Source organism: Prionailurus viverrinus, chromosome E3 (assembly GCF_022837055.1).
Source record: "Prionailurus viverrinus isolate Anna chromosome E3, UM_Priviv_1.0, whole genome shotgun sequence".
Classification (NCBI taxonomy): Eukaryota; Metazoa; Chordata; class Mammalia; order Carnivora; family Felidae; genus Prionailurus; species Prionailurus viverrinus.
The window spans coordinates 10,888,549-10,901,225 of record NC_062576.1 but is presented as its reverse complement, the minus strand read 5'-3'; the positions used below and the strand labels follow the sequence as shown (position 1 = coordinate 10,901,225).

The window sequence follows — 12,677 nt, the reverse complement described above, 5'->3', positions numbered from 1 at the left end:
GCCTCTGGCCTCATTTCTTGGGAACCCTGTCCACCAGCACCCTTCGTTCCAGCTTCCATGAGTTTCTCATTGCTCCCTAAGACCCCTCCCCCCGTCGCTCATTCTGCCAGACGCCTTCACCCTTCTTCTATCCTTCAGCCAACTCCTGGGGCCGACTGGGTACATTCCCTGTATCATGTCCCCCACACCTCCTCGGGAGATGGGGATTCTTGGGCAGGAGCCAGTGTGGCTCCTAGCTCATCAGCTCTCATGCACCCCTGGGGCCAGGCAGACCCCAGTGAACAGGCTGGCTGTGAGCACGAACCCTGGCTCTCAGCGGTCCACAGAGACCCTCCAGGAGGAGGCTTAGAAAGATCAGAAGGCAGAGTCACCTGGGTAGCTCAGTCGGTTAAGCATCCAACTTTGGCTCAGGTCATAATCTCATGGTTTGTGAGTTCAAGCCCCAAGTCGGGCTCTGTGCTGACAGCTCAGAGCCTGGAGTCTGCTTCGGATTCTGGATCTCCGTCTTTCTTTGCCCCTCCTCCACTCACACTTGCTTGTTCTCTCTCTCAATTTCTCCCAAAAATAAACAAATATTTTTTAAAAATTTAAAGAGGGGCGCCTGGGTGGCGCAGTCGGTTAAGCGTCCGACTTCAGCCAGGTCACGATCTCGCGGTCCGTGAGTTTGAGCCCCGCATCGGGCTCTGGGCTGATGGCTCGGAGCCTGGAGCCTGTTTCCGATTCTGTGTCTCCCTCTCTCTCTGCCCCTCCCCTGTTCATGCTCTGTCTCTCTCTGTCCCAAAAATAAATAAACGTTGAAAAAAAAATTAAAAAAAAAAATTTAAAGATACAGGGGCGCCTAGGTGGCTCAGTCGGTTAAGTGTCCGACTCTTGGTTTCGTCTCAAGTCATGATCTCGGGGTTTCATGAGTTTGAGCCCCACATTGGGCTGTGCGCTGATGGTATGGAGCCTGCTTGGGATTTTCTCTCTCTCTCTCTCTCCCTCTCTCTCTGTCCCTCCCCTGCTCACGCTGTCTGTCTCTTTCAAGACAAATAAATAAACTTTAAAAAAAAAATTTAAAGAAAGGAAGATCAGAAGGCAGCCACTCTCACCCTCTACCTTCTGGACCAAGGGCCATACCAGGACCACAATGGCTGGCAGCCCGACCCTTAGGCTTTAGTGGTATATACGGCAGGGCTCACAGGAGCGAGGTGACAATACAACCACTCAAAACACCTGCCTCGCCCTCAGATCAGGCTACTAGAAAGCTCAGAGGCAAGTTACCTGCCACAGAAGGTATGGCAGCTCCTCCAGCTTCGTTTGATTTTTGCCACCCCGGCTTTGCTCTTTACCCCGGTCATTTTCATCTCGTTATGGGGCGTTTACCTTTGCGAATCATCTCCAGCCCTCTCTGGAGTCACACAAAGAACACACAAGACCCTCTCGGATGTCTCCCCTCCTCCGCCCTGAGCTTCCGGTACTGGGCACAACCCCTGGCACAGAAACTGAAGTGTGAGCTGTGTCGGAGAACCAACGAACTTATGCAAGGAACAGTCCACAGTAGAAAAGGGAACAGCCTGAGCAGAATGAGGACACAAGGCGGCAAAACATCCCCGGGCACCAAATGCTGCCCCCTCCCTCGTGGCAGCGTCCAGCTTCACACGTGACTTAGGGTGACACACTTGTGGGACCACAAGTGACTTAGGGACCACACGAGTGGTGGGCTTTAGGCTGAGAACTCCAGGCTGGAAAAACAGGGACTCCTTGTGAGCCTGAAAGTCCACCCCCTCGTGGCAAAGAGGCCACGAGGGTGAAAAGGGATGTGTGCAGAGCAGGTGTTTTCCTGGGCAGAGTCAAAGGCAGATTCCAGAGATGTACCAAGAGCTGCCCAGGGAAGACAGAAGCATTAGGTGGACCAGGGCCCGAATTTACACCTTGTTGATAAAAACCACCTGACATGCTCTGCTTTCTATTTATTTATTTTTTAATGTTTATTTATTATTTTGAAAGAGAGAGAGACAGAGCACAAGTAGAGGAGGGGCAGAGAAAGACAGAGAGGGAGACACAGAATCCGAAGCAAACTCCAGGCTCCGAGCTGTCAGCACAGAGCCTGACGAGGGGCTTGAACCCACGGACCGTGAGATCGGGACCTGAGCTGAAGTTGGCCACTTAACCAACGGAGCCACCCAGGCGTCCCATCAGCTTTCTATTCAGAAGGGACACACTTCATTGTCGTTTTCAAGCATTTCCTCTGAGATCCTGAGTTTTGTATTCCTGTTTCTGTGCACCGACCCTGGCAGCCCTGGAAGGGGGTGGTGGGACAGGGTGGGCAGTGGGGTGGCCCAGGTCTCCAGGTCCTGAAGGGAGGAGCCTCATCTGCTCCTGAGCCAGGGCTGGGGGTGGGGAGGGCACCCTCAGTCCCCACGCCGGCCAGGCTGGGCCACTCCAGCTACTCCCAAGAAATGCCGCTGCCTAGAGGTGGAGACCGCAGTGGAGACCGCAGTTAACTGGCTCTGGGTCCGCCTCTCCCATCAGATCCAGTTTTCCAGGCTAGCAATGCCCCGCTCACCCGTCCTCCCCCAGCACACACCACGTGGGCATCCTCCAGAGGCTGACACTGTAGTTGGTGCCCGGCACCGTTTCCCCGCCCCCACCCCCAGCCCCAGAGATCACATGGCCTGCCGCCCACCAGCTGGGCGCCCAAGCCGGTGCCGGGTTGGTCTCTCCAGCACCCCAAGACTGAGGGGAGTGCCCACAGGAGGTCCTGTGGCCTCAAGCTAAAGCCCCCATTCAGGGCAGTCACATCAGCAACCCAGAGAGACACAGCCTACCAGGAGAGAAGATGAGAGGCAGAGAAAATGAAACCGCAGTCCAGAAAAGAGGAAAACCAGAGGAGGGGCTGTCTGCCAGCATCCCAGGTCCTGGGGGAGCCGGGCGGCCTGCAACTGTTTGCTGCAGAAGTTTCCTTTCCCTCCGAACTCTCCTTTCACTTAACCTAATTGGAGAAGCTTCCTGTTCCCCTCTAAGAAAATAATCCCAAAGACGTGGGTCAGGGCCCTCTCTGCTCACCAAGCCACGCCCACCGCTCCCAGCTCATTAAGGCTGAGACACGTCTGGGTAAGGCCAGCGTGGGAGGGTGGGGAGAGGGAGGGTGGGGAGAGTCGGCCGGGAAGCCGAGGCACAGCCAGCTGGGGGAGGGGGGAGGGGGGGGAGGGGGGGGCCGGGAGCCAGAAAGTGCTTGGACTTTGCACTTGGGCAACCGGGGTGGTGTCTGAGGTAGGCACGGCCCAAACCAGGCTTTAGTGAAACGCACATGGTAGCATGTCCCCCAGGCACCCGGTAGGTGCTTGACGCACGAAAGGCCAACAGGGAAAACCTCTCTGTGCCCCGAAGTCCTCATCTGCAAAACGCAGGCAGCGTCGTGAAGATGTCCACAAACGGAAACACGCATTTAGAGAGTTCGCTGACGGTTCCTGGCACAGAGTAAGCCCTCGGTATGTGTTGTTTTCTTAAAAACCTACACGAAAGCTGGGGTTCCCCATCCCCCCCAAGAGCCATCAGGCAGGTGGTTCGGTCTGAACGTTTGTGACTACCCTCCCCCCCAACCTCCACATTCATATGTTGAAACCTAAGCCCCAACGTGATGTTTGTCAGGAGGCCAGGGGCCTTGGGAGGTGACAGGGTCAGGAGGGAGGGGCCCTCCAGGACAGGATCAGTGTCCTCATTAAAAGGGACCCCGGACTGTTCTGCAGCCCCTTCTGCCGTGTGAATACAGGAAGTGTGCAACCCGGAAGAGGGCCTCCCCTGGAACATGCTGGCACCCTGATCTTGGACTTCCAGACTCCAGAACCGTGAGAAATCGACTTCTGCTGGGTATAAGCCACCTGGTCCATGGTATTTTGTCACCACTGCTTAGATGAGGCCGGCAGGGAACCAGCAGGGTCAGGAAGGCCGCTGGCCCCTCCTCTGAGCACAGGAAGCAGAGGTGCGGGGAAAGGGCATCAGGAGGGCAGGGTCAACCTTCAGGGTGGCGGGCCCAGGGAGAGGACACCAGGAGGGAACTGTCCCCCACGTCAAGGACCAGAATGGAGGGGGCAGCTCTGGGAGGAGGCCGCGGTGAGCGGCCAACAGGCAGGCACGGCTGCCCCAGCACGGACACAAGCTGGGGGACGGGACGAGCCACGTGTGTGTGGACGGGAGCTATGTGGGTAGAGCAGCGATGAACACTGGTCACCCGCCCTGTCACAGCGCACGTACTTCACACACATCCATCCGTTCGGTTCTCACAACAACCCTAAAAGGTGGATACCATAAGCACCCTCACTTTATAGACAGGGAAACTGAGGCAGAGGGGTGCAGTGACTTGTCAGAGGTCACACAGCTAGGAAGGAACAGAGCTGGAATCTGAACCCAGGCTGTCAGGTGCCAGCATCCAAATGCTTAACCGCCAAATCAGGCAGCAGATACTGCAGGGGGGTTGGTATCTCTGTGGGTGGGTCGCCCTCCTTGGGAGTTTGAGCTCCGGGTGCAGAACTCCAGAGAGCACCTTCCCAGCCTGCCGGGTGCACCTAGAAGCTTGCTGGTGCAAAAGCTCATGTGAGCCGAGGCTCTTCCCAGGTTCCCTCTGCAAGGTCCCTGCCTTTGAAGCTCCACTCCAACCCTCCCCCCTCCACCTGAGCCCATACCCCAACGTCTCTCCTGGGCCAGACACTGCGGGTGCCAGCGCAATCTGGGCTTATAGCCCCTGGAGGAAGGTGCCTGGCCACCCCCTCCACCACCCTCCCCCGCCCCTCCATGTGCAAAAGTAGAAGGGACAGGGGCACCCGGGTGGCTCAGTCGGTTGAGCTGCCGACGTCGGCTCAGGTCATGATCTCACAGCTCGTGAGTTCGTGCCCCACATCGGGCTCTGTGCTGACCGCTCAGAACCTGAAGCCTGCTTTCGATTCTGTGTCTTCCTCTCTCTCTGCCCCTCCCCTGCTTGTGCTCTGTCTCTCTCCCCTCTCTCTCTCAAAAATAAATAAGCATTAGGGGCGCCTGGGTGGCTCAGTCGGTTAAGCGTCCAACTTCCGCTCAGGTCATGATCTCACCGTCCGTGAGTTCGAGCCCCCCCGTCAGGCTCTGTTGCCAACAGCTCAGAGCCTGGAGCCTGCTTCGGATTCTGTGTCTCCCTCTCTCTCTGCCCCTCCCCTGCTTGTGCTCTCTCTCTGTCTCAAAAAGAAATAAAAACATTTAAAAATAAACATTAAAAAATTTTTTTTAAAAAGTAGAAGAGACAGAACAATCCCTTCCCTCAAACCCCATGCCCCAATCACCTAAATCCTTTACTGTTCCTCCTTCCCATCAGCCAGGCGGCCTCCTTTTAGGACTCCAAGCACTTACCCCCACTACTTCTCCTGCCTGAAGCTCTTGTGTGGCATCCTGGCAGCAAACTTATGCACGGTGCCCCCATCAAGCTTCCTGCTCCACCCCATCCTCCAGGCGTCCCTCCTCTGTATTTCCAGCTACCCCACCAAGGCACTCATCAAGCAAGCCACCAAGACTTGCAGGGCTGTGCCCTTTGGGGGCAGCGAGGCCCCTGTTCTGTGTACCTGCCAGCTCCTGGTAGTGCTGGGCCAGGTGACAGCAGCTGGATGAATGAAGGGCTCATTGTTTACATTACAACTGGTGAGGAGTCTTGCCCCACGTGGTGTTCCCTGCACTCTCCTCCTCCTCTGCCAGCAGCCCTAGGCCACTGCTACCCCCACTAACCTCCCTTGGGCATCTTACAGGGGTGAGGACATCTCCCCCCTCATATTGGAGAAGCGGGGTATCCAAGGTTGGGAACGCGCTGCTGGGTGTGTGACTCCCCCCCCCCCCACCAAGGTGCCCCCACTGTCCGTCCTTCCCAGGGTGGGGCCAGGGCCTGCGTGGCAGTGCCCAGTGGGCACCCGCCCCGCCCAAGCCCCGCCTGAAGGGCCCAAACGGGCGCGCCCTGGAGGCCCAGCAGAGCATCTCGGTGGCGATGGCCCCTCCCTGTGGGGAGGGCAGAAAATCTGCTGCCTCACCAGCTACCAGCGCCAGCCTGGGGGGGCACCCCTGGCGGGATGCCGCCCCGCCCCAGTCTCCCCCATACCCCCTCCACCATGCACTTCGACCAAGTTTTGCAAAGGGAATCGGCCGGGCGACCCCAGCCGGCGGGGCGGGGGCTCCGTGTTCTCCCAGACCCGGGGTCTGGAAAAGGGGGCTGTACGGCCGCGCCCACCGGGCTGTGCCCCCCACCACCCCCCCGCATTCCCCCACCGCCTGGGAGCTCAGAGAGCCCTGCGGCGCGTCCGGCCTCCCGGCGCTGCCCTTGAGAGCCGGGACAGGCAGCCCCCACAACAGATGTGCCGAACCCCAGTCTGCGGATGCGGGCGCCGACGGTGCCGGAGATGCCTTCACCGAAGGGACTCGCAGCCCGGGAAGCACCCCCCCCCCCAACGCCAGCAGCGTCCTCTCCTCGCCTGCGGGCGACAGGGAAGTTGGGGGTGCACGGGGAGCAGCTCCCGCTCACGCCCACCCGCCGGCCCCCGGCCCTCCGGCCTCTCCCACGCCCCGACAATGCCTGCGGGCGGCCGCCCCGCTGCAGCTCAGGCCGGGCCGCCGCCGCCTCCCACATCCCTCGCTCCTTTGTTGCCCGGCGAGCCCCCTCCCCCGGGGGCCCTCCGGCCGCTCCTACCTGCGCCCCTCCGGCTGCGGGCTGCGCTGCGGGAGGCCCGGCGCCCGGCCTCCTCCGCTCCCGGCCCGGACGCCGCGGGGGGAGAGGATGCTGCGGCCCCTCCCCGCGCGCCGCTGCCCACCGGCCGCAGCCCCTCCCGGGGCCGGGGCTCCGCGCTCGCGCTCCGGACCCGGGCCACGCTCCGCGGCCGCAGCCGCAGCCGCGTCCGGGCGGCGGCGGCGGGAAGGCAGGAGGCGCGGATCGAGCAGCCCCGGCCGCCGCCTGCGCGCCCCGCGGCCGAGCCGAGCCGAGCCGAGCTGAGCGGGAGCGGAGCGAGCGGCCCGGCTCCGGGAGGGAACAAAAGGGGCCGGCGCTGGGGCGGGCGCGGGAGGGCGGGGCCTGGCGCGGCGGGGGTCAGGCGCGCGTTCACGTGGCCTCGCGTTTCTCCGGCCGCCGCGCCGCGCCGCAAGCGGGCGGGCGGGCGGAAAACGCTGCCGTATACCTTGTCCTCCGCCGGAGGCAGTCAGTTGTGGGGCGTCTGGGGTGCGCCCACACCCGCCTCGGCGATGGTCACCTATCGACGCCGAAATCGTGTTGATGCTCGGCTCACGAGGCTGTCTCAGACCATTGGGAGAGATGCAAACTCGAGATGCTGGGAGAGATGGGGAGGAGCTTCCCCGGAAGGCTTCACGGAGGAGGTGACATTTGAACTGGACAGGAACTGATGAGGAGGGGATGATGTAGCCGGTAGAGCCGAGCTGAGAACTCCAGGTCTTACTGAGCTGTCCTGAGGCCAAGGCAGGTGGGGGGCGGGGGGGGGGGGGAAGGCACGGGGGTCTTGGTGATACACTCCCAACTTGTTATTGGAAAAAGTGATACTCAAGACCCAGACGAATATTACACCCTCCTCCCCGGAGTAAGACCCGTCTCCTGGGGTATCAGAGGAGTTGACACAGCTGCCAGCACCCCCACACACACCCCGGGGAGGAGGGGCGCAGAGGTTAAGTGGCAGCCCAGGAGCAAGAAATATCGGACTCCCGACACCCATAGGTGCTTGCACTGTGACTGGCCTCTGTGCCACCTTCTCCGGCCTTGAGAAGCTAACTTCGGAGCCATTGCCCTTAGTTCTACCTGTAATGCCCTTGTCCCCTTCTCTATTTGACAAATCATCCTTCCCTTTCAAAGCCCAGCTCAAATTCACCTCCATTTCCCTTGAGCATGAGAAGGTGGGTGTGTGGAGGAAGGTTGTGGTCCACACAGTGACACTGACTCCAAGGAGGACAGGCAGGCACCAGGCAGTCTTCTTCATGTCCCCTAAGGCACCCAGTCCTGTGCCTGGCCGAGGGTAGACAATGACACCTGAATGAATGAATTGGTTCAGTTACCACCACCATCCCTCCACTGCTCTGGTATCCATCATCTTTGAGAAATGAGTTAACCTCTTAAGAGGTTTTTTTTAATGTATATTTATTTATTTTGAGAAAGAGAGAGCACACATGTGCAAGCAGGGGAGAGACAGAGAGAGACAGGGAGAGAGAGACTCCCAAGCAGGCTCCGTGTTGTCAGCGCAGAGCCCAGTGTGGGACTTGAACTCGCAAATCACGAGATCATGACCTGAGCCGAAATCAAGAGTTGGATGCTTAACCCACCGAGCCACCAGGCGCCCCAAGGCCAGAGGTTTCCCAAGCTTTTAAGGACACGCAGGCCTTCGAAACTGTGAACCCTGGGGAGGATCTCCCAGAAATGTACAATACACGCATGCACATACACGTGTGCGCGTGCACACACACACACACACACACACACACATTCATGCACATACATATACACACAGAGTTTTGCAGACAGGTTCAGGCAATTCACAGACCCCCTTGGATCCCCACCTGGTCTGTACACCCAGGTTCTAGGGTAGAGAGCTCAGAAAAGATGGGGGTGAGTGCATCAGGGGGGCGGGGGACAGGGTGTAGTAAAGAGTATGATTTACCCAAATGAGTGGGTTTCTGGCCCAGATTAAATGGCACCTGTGTTCTGGGGGCACTTCTCCCTTCTTTGACACATACAGCTTCTGGAACCAGGAAAATGGCCAAAGTTTCCAGGACATCAACCCACCAGAAATAGACCAAGAAGGTTCCCTGTTGAAAACTAAACCATTTAGTCCCACCCCTCCTTCCACAGGTGGATAAACTGAGGTCTAAAGAGAGGCAGGAGGGGCGCCTGGGTGGCTCAGCTGGTTGGGCGTCCGACTTCACCTCAGGTCATGATCTCGCAGTTTGTGGGTTTGAGCCCCGCGTCAGGCTCTGTGCTGACAGCTCGGAGCCTGGAGCCTATTTCGGATTCTGTGTCTTCCTCTCTCTCTCTGCTCCTCCCCCACTCATGCTCTGTCTCTCTCTCTCCTTCAAAAAAAAAAAAAAGAGGCAGGAATAATAATAATAATAATAATAATAATAATAAAGAGAGGCAGGGATTTATCCAGGTCACAAGGTCCTGCTGTGATGCATTTGAGCTCCCCTGTGCCTGTTGGGGTTCATTCACCCCCTCTTGCCTTCCACCCACCCCTGACCCCCCCCCCACCAGCCCCTCCCTCAGTTACAGCCCCCAGTGCTATTCAGACCAACAGTGCACACAGAGTACTAGCTTCCTCAGCCTTGGACTCCGAGGGTGGAGTTGCAAAGGGGCAACTCACCTGGTCAGCACCACCTTCTGCCCTTACTGCTGCCACGCTTGTTCTAGATGAGAAAAGATACTTTCTCTCTCCCGGGAGCTTGGATTGGGGTTTGCTGCTTCCTGCAGCCACGTGAACGCTGTAGATGTACAGGGTGGAGCTGGGCAAGATGCCCTGGGGCATCAGGCCTGGGGTGGGGCTGGTGTGGGGGGTGAGGACCAGGGGAGGAGAGCCCTCCCAGCTGACCTCTCAGGCAGGGCTTTGTCTCCCCAGAAAGCGCTGATTTGGCCATTTTCTTGCTGACACTGGCCCTGACTGGCAGCCCACAGGACGGGGTGGGGGGAGGAGGGGTAGGTGGGGGGGGGGCTTTCATAGGAAGAGCACATTGGGAATAAGAGGGGGGCCAGGGCAGAGCTAAGAGAGGCCGGACTGCCCAGCAGGTTGCTGCCTCTCTGCTGCCCTTTTTACTGTTTGAATCTTGAGGACCAACACCACATCGGTCGTGATGGAATATTTTACAGCCTCTGAATTGCTTATTCTACTAGGAATTTGTAACAACGGTCCTATATTTAGGTCAGTTGAAAAATGCATGTCACATACACCTGAAACTGACATAATCCTGTGAAGTTAATTATACTTCAATTTTTTTTTTTTTAATCACATCATAAAACCCTGGGTGTGGTAGACTTTCAACCTTGTCACCTACAGAGGGAAAAACTGGTAACCCTGGTGGGCTTTGGAGGGGAGAGGGATCTCTGCGATATTTCTCTCCCCTTTTCTGTTACTTTTCTACAACCAACATGTGTTACTTAACTAACAAAAGAAATTTAAACCCCAACCCGCTTCTGTTAAGATGATTGTTTGGATGTTGTGTTTCTGCTAAAAACACAAAAAAATGATTGTTTGGATGCTGTCTCGGCAGCCTCGGGCTGGGAGTGACATCACCATGGAGATATCAGCTGAGGCCATCCCTCTGAAGGCCACACCCTGTCTTGCAAACACGTGGACTTTCTTTGCCTTCCCTCCCAGAGAATCACAGCACCTCCCTCCGGGTTGATACGGCCCCTTAGTGTAAGAAGCCCAGCAGCTACTGGAGACTGGAGTGCTTCTCTCTGTTGGGGGTTTCCAAGTTCTGGGGGCTTTGTCCGGGCGGCCTCCCTGATTTCCTGAGGACAGATGGTAAACCAAGGCTGGCCGAGTGAACAAAAAGCTGGCATTGCTGAGTACTGATTATCTACTGAGTAGATTTCAAGCGAAGAAGTGTGCTTGGGTTGCAGAAATAAAGGAAGAGGGACCCCTTGGAGGAGAACGAGCAAAGGGAGTTTCTCCAGAGCTATATAGTAGAGGAGTCCGCCCCATCACTCGTGTTTTTGCAAAGACTCCAGGCGGGCAGGGGGCAGGAGAGCCTCAGAGTGGGCAAAAGGGAAGATGTCTGGATGGGAGGCTGTTAGCACAGGGAAGCTGCAGGCAGGATAACTTGAATCGGGATGTATGTCACCACTGTGACTGGTGAGGGGAACGTCGGTGAGGCTTTTTCTGGCTGGTCCTGAGCTGGCAGTGGAGGCAAAGACTCAGGAAGCTGGCAGTTACTGACGGAGTCCAGCCCATCTGGGGCCGATCACTATGGGGGTTAATCATTTGTCTTCCCGGACCGCAGGGTGCAAATTGTGGGTCGCTTCATTTTCATATGTGGTCTGGCCGTTGTATTTAGAGAGGAGGAAAACGAGCCACAGAGAGGTTAAGGGACAGGCCCAAGGCCACACAGCTCCTGGGTGCAAGGTTGGCCAGGCCTCGGGGCTTCAGTGCTGGGCGTAGAGAGAGCAGAGAGAGGCCACCTTGAACTCCGATGTGAGCTCTGCCACCTTCCGGCCTTGTGACCCGCAGCAGGCAGCCTGGGAAACCGGTCCCTCAGAGCCACACTGAGAGGGACCTCTGCACACAATGTGCCAGTTCCATGTGCACCTGCTGAGGGCCTACTGTGTGCTCCCTCTATTGCTTACTGTATGCCGTGCATGGGTCTAAGCAACTGAGAGCCTGTAAACTCGTGTCGTCCTCAGGATGCCCCGGGAGCAGGGTCTGTTTCTGGCCCCCTTTACAGACGAGGGTCTGACACAGGTTCGCAGGGCAGGTAGGGAGTGGCGCTGTGTGGAACCCAGGGCCCCCGGGGCCCAGACTTGATGTTTTAGTGTCCGCACTTCCTGCCCCTCGGACAAAGTAGAGACTGAAGGGACAGCAGGGGCGCCTGATGAGGTGAGTTGCTTTTCCTTGGGTGATTCCCGAATGGGCTTCTCCAATGCGGGGGGGTGGGAGGGACTTTGGGAATGGGGGAACGAGGAGGGCACAGGCCACCCCTCGTGGGAGGATGACATCAGTACTCACCAAGAGTCAGGGAAATGCCTGTCTCAGGGCTTTGCTGCTGGGTGGTTCCTGATGAGGCGGAGAAGAGGCCCCAAGTGCCTCAGGCCTCCACTCAAGCTGGGCCAGCCGCCTGGTCTCCTCTTGCCGAGGAAAGTTTCTAGAAGGTGCTGGCTGCAGGGCCCCTGGGCAGTCCCTTGGTTTCCAGCCTTCACAGCTGTTATTCCTCATTCCTCTCTCCTCCTCCTTGTCCCCAAGTGTGGACATCTGGGCCTCGCGTCACACCCTGGGGGCGTGTTTATTCTGTGTTTCTGCGAGCCTCTTGCCTGGGGAGACCGCCAGTGTCTTTCTCCCTGGGACACTGCCCACTGGCCTTTACTCCCCCCCCCCCCCACCAGGGCTTGCCCACCCCCTCACAAGTGGCCCGGGTCCAAGGGGACGTCTCCTTTGGGTCCCTTTGAGTTCTTCGGAGAAGTCATACCGATCACCCATCACCCGCGCCAAAAACACGAAACCAGAGACCGGCAGGAATGTTACCCGTTTGTTACTTCACCACGAAAAGCCACTGGGAAATGTGCTGTCACCATTTCCTGTAAGAAAGGGTGTTTGGGCACCAGGAAAAGGTGAGAGCATCCTTTTGGAATAAAGGACGGCCCTTTAAGTACCTCTAGCTTTCTGGAAAACTCCTGTTCTGTTCACTTTGCCGCTGATGGGGGAACACTCGGTCAAAGTTGACAGCCGTTCCCGGAACGTTTGGGACCGGTGTCCTGTGGAGGGTGCACACTCCAGCTTGGAGGGCCCAGGGCGGTGACTTTCCTGGTCCCACCCCAATCCTGGTGTTCTCAGACATCTTGCTTTCCTCATGGAATTGCACTGCCCGGTCTGGCTTTTCTTAGACCCGCTCGCACATCCTTCCACTTCCCCCCTGCCTTCCGGGGCCCCTCTGAGCCTTGGATGTCGTTACGCGCCCCCCCAGCCCCCCTCCGCCACCATGTCTGCGAGCCA

At 57.9% G+C, this 12,677-nt stretch overlaps 1 protein-coding gene across 5 annotated transcripts in view; it reads right to left on the bottom strand.

Moving 5' to 3' along the window:
• CLIP2 (CAP-Gly domain containing linker protein 2) overlaps positions 1-6,928 on the bottom strand; it is a 75,458-nt gene extending 68,530 nt beyond the window's left edge. For 3 of the 5 annotated variants that reach the window (XR_007147703.1, XM_047837966.1, XM_047837965.1), the window contains exon 1: positions 6,677-6,919. The gene's annotated coding sequence lies outside the window, so the exon portion shown is untranslated. Of the gene's footprint in view, positions 1-6,676 lie in introns of all 5 variants that reach the window. The other 2 variants (XM_047837968.1, XM_047837967.1) reach the window with 2 other exon arrangements.
• Positions 6,929-12,677: the final 5,749 nt, after the last annotated feature.